This window comes from Malurus melanocephalus, unplaced genomic scaffold (assembly GCF_030028575.1).
Source record: "Malurus melanocephalus ecotype Western Australia unplaced genomic scaffold, MMel_1.1 scaffold_336, whole genome shotgun sequence".
Taxonomy (NCBI): Eukaryota; Metazoa; Chordata; class Aves; order Passeriformes; family Maluridae; genus Malurus; species Malurus melanocephalus.
Genome location: NW_026623568.1, coordinates 774,549 through 781,742, shown reverse-complemented (window position 1 = coordinate 781,742; position 7,194 = coordinate 774,549). Strand labels below are relative to the sequence as shown.

General features: G+C 45.7%; 1 protein-coding gene across 2 annotated transcripts in view; it reads right to left on the bottom strand.

Moving 5' to 3' along the window:
• The window catches only part of SERTM1 (serine rich and transmembrane domain containing 1), an 11,920-nt gene extending 8,725 nt beyond the window's left edge, over window positions 1-3,195 (bottom strand). Inside the window, exon 1 of one of the 2 annotated variants that reach the window (XM_057377987.1) lies at window positions 2,758-3,195. The gene's annotated coding sequence lies outside the window, so the exon portion shown is untranslated. Of the gene's footprint in view, window positions 1-1,662; window positions 1,812-2,757 lie in introns of those variants that run through there. The other variant, XM_057377988.1, reaches the window with a different exon arrangement.
• Window positions 3,196-7,194: the final 3,999 nt, after the last annotated feature.

Below are 7,194 nucleotides of genomic sequence, written 5' to 3'. Positions count from 1 at the left end.
AAAAAAAAGGTTCACTACCAACTACATACTGTACATTTAAACGTCAAGGGAATTTCAGGCACAGATGTGCTATCGCAGTAACTCTGCTCACTGCAACTCTGCTTCCTATCTCGGGTACCTCAGCATGCTTTACCAAGAARAGGAAGAAAGCAGCCTTCCCCTTTGATTCTCTCTTTCCTCTCACTGGTGTAACACACAAGATCCCCATGCTCACACCATTCCTTATTTCACTGACACAGGCTGCATGCATGCCCTCCCTTGACAAACAAACCATGGCAGATTTGTGTGCCTAATATTCACATACAATTTTTGTTTGCARAACAGCCTGCAACAACTTGGGCAAAGAGACAACACGATTGCAAAGGGAGCTGCAGTGAGCCACGCTGTGCCTTGCAAGCATAAGGGGGCAGGGTTGCACCTGAAATGCCAAATAAGAGCAAGTGAGGATAACGTAGGCTATTGAWGGAGAGTTTCTGCTGGTTCAAGACAGACAGATCTGTTCAACAACTGCTTCTCAGATGTCCTAGCTTTAGAGGACACTGTTTTGCTCAAATCCAGAGCAAGAGTAATTCCAGTGGCAGGGATGGTGGCACATGAGTGAGGGCTTGTCTTAGCATCTCACCAGAGAGCTGCTGAAGGCATCAAAACAAAACGAATGTGCTGAGACATTTCAAGGAAATTAAAGGAATGATGGACAAGGTGCCTACATGAAGCTACAAGTAAGCACAAGGTGGAGCTCGGAGAAATAGAAAAATGATGGCTTGAGGAAAAATGATGCTGAGAGCACAGGCTGATCAAAGCGAGGGGGTATGKCTTGGGGAAGCAGGAGAGTTGGTACATCAGGTACAGGGAGACTGCCAAGGACACTTGAAAGCGAAGCCAGTGACTGACACGTCCAATGCAGGGGGAAGAGGAAGCAGTGGAAGGACTGCCAAAGATGCAGACGAGGTGGCAGACTGAGTGAGAGGTGGGCTTTGCAGCAGTGCCACGGATCGACCATGTCATAACAGGATTTCCTCTGCGCAAGCCAGGAAAAGGAGGCAACTGCAGTCATGAAGACGGGGGGTGGAGCGCTTGCAAAAGAGTGCAGGAGATAGAGATGAAAATACACTGACTTCTTAGTATTTAACTTCTAAGTCTCAGACCTATCAAAAACATCAGATTTTTCAGCAACTTCTGGRTGCATTTTGTTGAGATAATTCCTCTTCTGCTTCCATGTAGATGGGATGCAAGGAGGAAAAACTCCATTGCTTCCTGCCTCTGATGGGGAATTTATAGAAAACTTATAATTTGCTCTGCATCAGGAAGACCCAATTATGAACAAAGACACTTGGCAGACACAAGGTATCCCAGTTCAGCCTTTCCCATCTGAAAAGGTTAACAAAATGCACAAGGCAATAACTTCCTAAGCCAAATACATTCATACACATACAGTCATCTACATGGTAATAGTATCAGCTTAGACCTGGATGCTAAAATAGCCCRAGACCCATTCTCCAGCAGTTCCAGATCCTACAGCATGTATCCTGCTGACAGCAAAACACACGTACTGGGTATAACAAGTAGCAGTCTGCAGGCAGGCAAGCCTGTGTGCCAGAGCATAGGAAAGCTGAGGAAACATGAGGGAGGCAGAGGTGACATACCTGCCTCTCCTTCCCCTACCTCGGGTGACAGGGAAGTCTCAGGAAGAAGCAGGGAAAGAAAGCAGTCAGCACACAGCTACAACCAGCATCCATCCCTAGGAGGGACAAGCCCTTCTAGGCGTAACAGCAGAGAGAAGGCAGCTGGTGGTTTCAGGTTGCCTTTTGTTTCGGTCTGTTCAGGCACAGAAGAGTTAGAGTGAGCTCAAAATGACTGCAAAAAGCAAAATCACAAGGAAACAGACATYGACACTCCAGCTGCATCCTTTATCATAATAAAACTGCCAGCACGATATGCATCCTACATCGTCCAGATTTTACACATTTTTCCTCTTAATCTTTCTCCCATTCTGCTATAATTAGCTAAGAATTAAATTTAATAATAGCTAGTTGTCTTTGCTTATATAAATATTAATCAGCGTGGCAAACTCTCAGCCCTTTACCACTATTTTCACAATTTTCTTCTCACTGTTTAGCATTTGCAAGGGTAGGAACAGTTTGCTTCACTTGCTTTCTGTTCCAAACTTTATTACATGTAGCGAGATGATGTTGAAACAGCCCACAGCTTTTAGTCAGACGGAAAGTGTTTGCAAAGGGTACATTTTTTGTGCATTGATCCTGTTGGGTTTTTTTTTTTTTCGTTTTTCCCACTGTGCTGTCTAAGCTCAGCTCTTCTCCGGGTACATTGGATAGGCATGTTACAATTTATTAGCAGGAGAGCAATTCTTTTCCAGTCATCTTTCCTCCAACAATGTAAAAGAGCACACAGGTGGCAGTCTATGTTTYTGCCCGCTGAGCCAAGAATTTGCTTGCACAGTGATGACCCAATGGTCTGCGCTATCACACCCCTGGGCTGCAGCATCTTTCAGCAAAAGAAACCAGCCCGTGCCTCCCTTCTCTCCGCATCCCTCCTTCCAGAAGCTGTGCAACCCCATGCTGTCCCCACACTCTTCCAGAGCGTTCCCCTTTTTGCCTCCAACAAAACCAATTTCTCCAAATCGAAAAAGCGTTCGCTCAATTTAAGCGCTCTGACAACCSGCGAGGTGAATTAGACTGAAAACAGGTTCTTTCCAAAAGATATTTGTGAACGATCACACACAGACCATAAACCACATACCTCGGTTACACGCTTGTGAAAATCGAATGCCTTCGGTTACAGCACAGGACAGGCAAACCGCTGAGATTGTTCCCTCGGAGCAGCAGCATCGGGGTGGCACGGTGATCCAGTGCGCATAACAGCTTCCCAAACCCGCCGGGGACCTGCCGGCGCGGCACCGCTCGGCGCCGGATAGCGGGAGCGAGTGGCCCCGGCACTGCGGGAACGTGCGAGCAACAGCGCTCGGCCGCCGGGCAGCCGGGGCCGCCAAGGTTCCGYTCGCACCGAGGGTACCAACAACGCGCACTGGGCGATAGGCAGGAGGAGAAAAAAACCACCCCAAACCCGGAGTGTCGACCTGCCTTGAAAAGGAAKACAGCTGACGCCGCCGCGATGCTCCGGCTGGGGATGCTCCGGCTCAGGCGCAGCCTTGCAGCGCGGCACCTTCCTGCCCGCAGCCGCCCCACTGGGGCAGCTCCGCTTTCCGCTCTCCGCTCCCCCTGCGCGGTTCCGGTCCGGCTCCCGCTGCCGTCCCGCGTGTCCGCGGAGCCAGCACCGCCCCCGGCCCGCCCCTCGTCCGTCGCCGCCGCTCCCCGCCTCGGTGCCGGGCAGGGATGCGGGCCCGCGCCGGGCGGGGACGGCCGCTGCCCCAGCGTCCCGGACGGGGCGATCTGTGCTGGGGCAGAGGCTGGGGCCGGCCCGGCGCACCCTCTATGTGCGAGCCCGGCCGAGGCGCTGCGCTCAGCTGAAGTGTGGCGAGCTCTCAGTTCASTGGCGTTAGGGGATGGAAGTCACCGGGCATGGTACAAACCCGCATCAGCACCCGGCTCTTACCGTCCCACGACTGCTGCACAGTATGCACCCCTGAAACGAGTTGCCGGGGCTGGTCCYTTYAAAAAAAAAAAAAAAAAAAACCAAAAAAYAAAAMMMMAMMAAMMCCACATGCTTAGCCCGTATCGCACCGGGCAGAGCCGCCAGTGGGAAATGGGAGCTCCTTCGGAACAGAACAGAGGRGTCAGGTTGTGGCACYATAACTGGAACTGGACATAGCGAGGAAGTGGGTTAGGAAAGTGGTTTCCTAGAAAGTGGAAACTTGCAGGTGTTGTCTGAAAACTCTTCCAAGTTTTCAGATGGCTGCTGAGACCCTCAGGGATATTCTGACATCATGTACACTGGAATAAGTCAATAGTTGTGYTAAAATCAACTGAGATTATAAGGTAGTGTAACCGAAAACAAAACCTGGCTTCCCTAGCTCGTTTGGACAATGACTTACCTACACTCATCACATGCTCTGGAATGAAATATTGAGAAAATGTTGACTGGATCAGATGCATTTTGTTCTGCGGATGCTGTGGAAGACAGGTTGAGCTTGCTTCTGGTACACATGTCTCATCCACTATGGCTTTTTTTTGGCCAAATGACTCTGCTGTGGGTTAGAGGTCAGTGATGAGCACTGTGAAGAGCAGATGGGGAATTCAATGCACCCTCTGCAGCTCAATCTTGTGTCTGGCTAATGTCCATGTGCAGTTCTGAAAGGATGTTGGAAAAGGTTGTTCTTCATTTTAAATTGCTCCTAGGGAACTGCGCAGTTCATAATGTGCTGTGGAGGCACTTCTGTGAGATGTGACACAGTCTTCACAGAGACTTCTTTAACACAGTCTGCACAGTTGCAGTAGAAGAGTAACTTGGAACATCATGAAACAGTCAGTTTTGGAGGAATGAGACATATGGATAAGCAGATAAAAGACAAAGCTTAAAGGAAAAATAATTTCCAAGAATGAAGCATATTTCTCCTTGGTAATAACCAGTGAGTGCAGTGACATACAAAAGAGATGGGTTTGACTTTCAAGTGGCAAAAAAAGCTCTGTGTTTCACCTATGAAAAAGAAAACCAATATTTTTGTGGGTTTGGGGCGTTTTCTTGTTTAGTTTTGGCTTTTCAGAGGGGAAAGTAATATGTATGGCATATGAACAGAAAAAGAATAGTTAGTGCCATGATGTTCCTAACCTGGAAGCAGACCACTGTCTCATTTCAACTTGCAGCCACTGCAGGAAAGGGCACATTTGACAGTGAACTTACTGATTACATCGGTTTCTGTGGAAATATCACAACAAAGCCTGTTGAAACTGTGGGGAAAGAAATATTGTAGACACCTATTAGACTGCTGGCAGTGGTTAAATCAGTGGTTAATAGTCCCGTTGGAATAATTTTTTAAAAAAAACACTGAGAATTTACTATATCCTTTCTTAATTGTATATTCAGACCAGAGGTAGAGACTTTCCGGTACAAGCCCTGTGCCTGGGATGTCATTAGGTATAAAYAGGGACAGATGGTGCATTGAAGTTCTCAACACTTATTTTGCATATAGATAAGGACCGAGGCACAAAACTCTAAGGAGATAAGAGAAGCAAAAGTGATAAAGCAAAATGTTTGAATCTTGAATAAAAGAAAGAAGTCAATGGAAAGGTTTCTGTTACAGCTCAATTATTCCATCAATGGAATTGAAACCTGGGACAGACAGCAAGAATTTTCCCAAGGTCAAGCAGGGAGAAGGACAGAAGGAAAGGCAAATGCAACAGAGCTGAAGGGTTGCTGAGCCAAGCATGCTGCTGCTAGCACGGACAGAAAAAAATAGTGCTTTCTGAAGGAAGCAAATGGTGGTCCTTTGGAATTGTATTATTTTTGTGGATTTTAGCTCAAAAGCTTATCCAGTGAGAAATGAGGAAATTTCTAAGTGCTTCCTAATGATGAATGTGCTTACCCCACAGCATCTGGCATAGGCACTAGTAAACCTTGGCTCTGAAGTCAGATCCAAATCTATCCAGTATGTCTCACACTCTCAACATATGCAGTGTAGGTTAGGTCCTATCATCTTGACTTGTTAGGTACAAAAAAATACAAGTACTTAGGCAACAAGTGAGAATTTGTTTTTGCAGCTGTGCTCTGATTTTTAATTCTTTTCCTGGATAAAGAACCTCTCAAGAGGAGGTGAACAGCACTTCTAGAAGAGGTTATGATTTGTTCAGCAGAGGAGGGAGAACAGGGCAGAAAGGCTTTTGTGCTTTTTGGAGGTCATTGCTGTTTCTAGAGGTTTTTTTTAGCCTGGGCTACRTCACTGATGTCCTGCTGCTCTTTGTGGCTTGCTCATTTGCTGTGAGCTGCCCAGTGGCAGTGGGCAAAGCTGCACCAGAGGAGTTGTTCAGCAAGATCAGACTTCTCTCATCACCTCTGGTGGCTGCGTCAGGACCTCATGCTGAGACCGTGGCAGCAGGAAGCACCGGAGCTCCAAAGTAATTAAGTCAGTATTTTATTGCTCTTCCTCCTTCATGCTCTCTATACAAAGAGCACAGTGGGAGCTGGCCCTTCCTCAGGACAGTGTCTTTCATGCAAAATGTGTTGTAAAATGTTTTGCAATGATAAAATATACCAAGAACATTAAACAGAGAAATGAGAAGACAGATATTTTCAGAGAAGGCTTAAAATAAAGAAGACAGTACAGCAAAGCAGACAAAAATACGTGGAGTCTTGAAATGGTGAGAATAAAATAAAAAGTAACAAATAGAATAACTTTTTTTTCCCCCCCCATACAGTTGCAGTCAGACARGTACTGGCTTTGTCTTGGAGTCAGAGCTACAGGGTGAGGGTCTGGATGGGTCTGGTTGCCTCTGAGGTTCTGGCCTGGAAAGAGTACATCAGGGGCACATCAAGGAGATGTGGCTTGACTTCAGCTTAGTGTGACTGGGCCTCCAGAGTTCAGTGTCATTCCTGCTGCTGCTAGTTGTCTATGAGACAGCATGGCTGTCGTGGATAGCTTTTAGCTTTAGCTTTTAGCTTGTCTTAGAATGCAGAAAAATATGGAATAACGACGACAACAACAACAACAACAACAACAACAACAACAATAATAATAATAAAAAATATATTATTATTAAATATAATATTATTATTATTACAACCGTGATTACTATTATTATTACTATTGCTATTATTACTATTACTATTATTATTATTATTATTATTATTAGTAGTAGTAGTAGTAGTAGTAGTAGTACTGCTCTGATGGTTCTTGATATGATTTCTTGTACCTGCTCAAAATCATTAGGTGGTAGAGTGAGCAAACAGTTTTTTGATTCCTCCACTCTGATGGAATGTCTGCCAACAGAGTTCCTCTATCCAGGCTGTCTGTTTGACTTCACTTTTGTACTTTAGTATTCCTAACTGGTTCATCACAGCCTGGGGAAATTGGAAGAAGTTGATAGGATTCCAGCCTTCTAGGCTTCTATAATATAAAATAAGGAACATTTTATGTTGACATGAAATCTGTCACCAAATAAATGTTTTATCCACATTTCTCCCTTTATCTTTGTGGCTAGAATCTCTACCTGGTATTTTTTTGTCCTCATCAAGGCACAGTGATTAATTTATTGAAATACGTGGTTGGATGCAGATCAGCAAAAT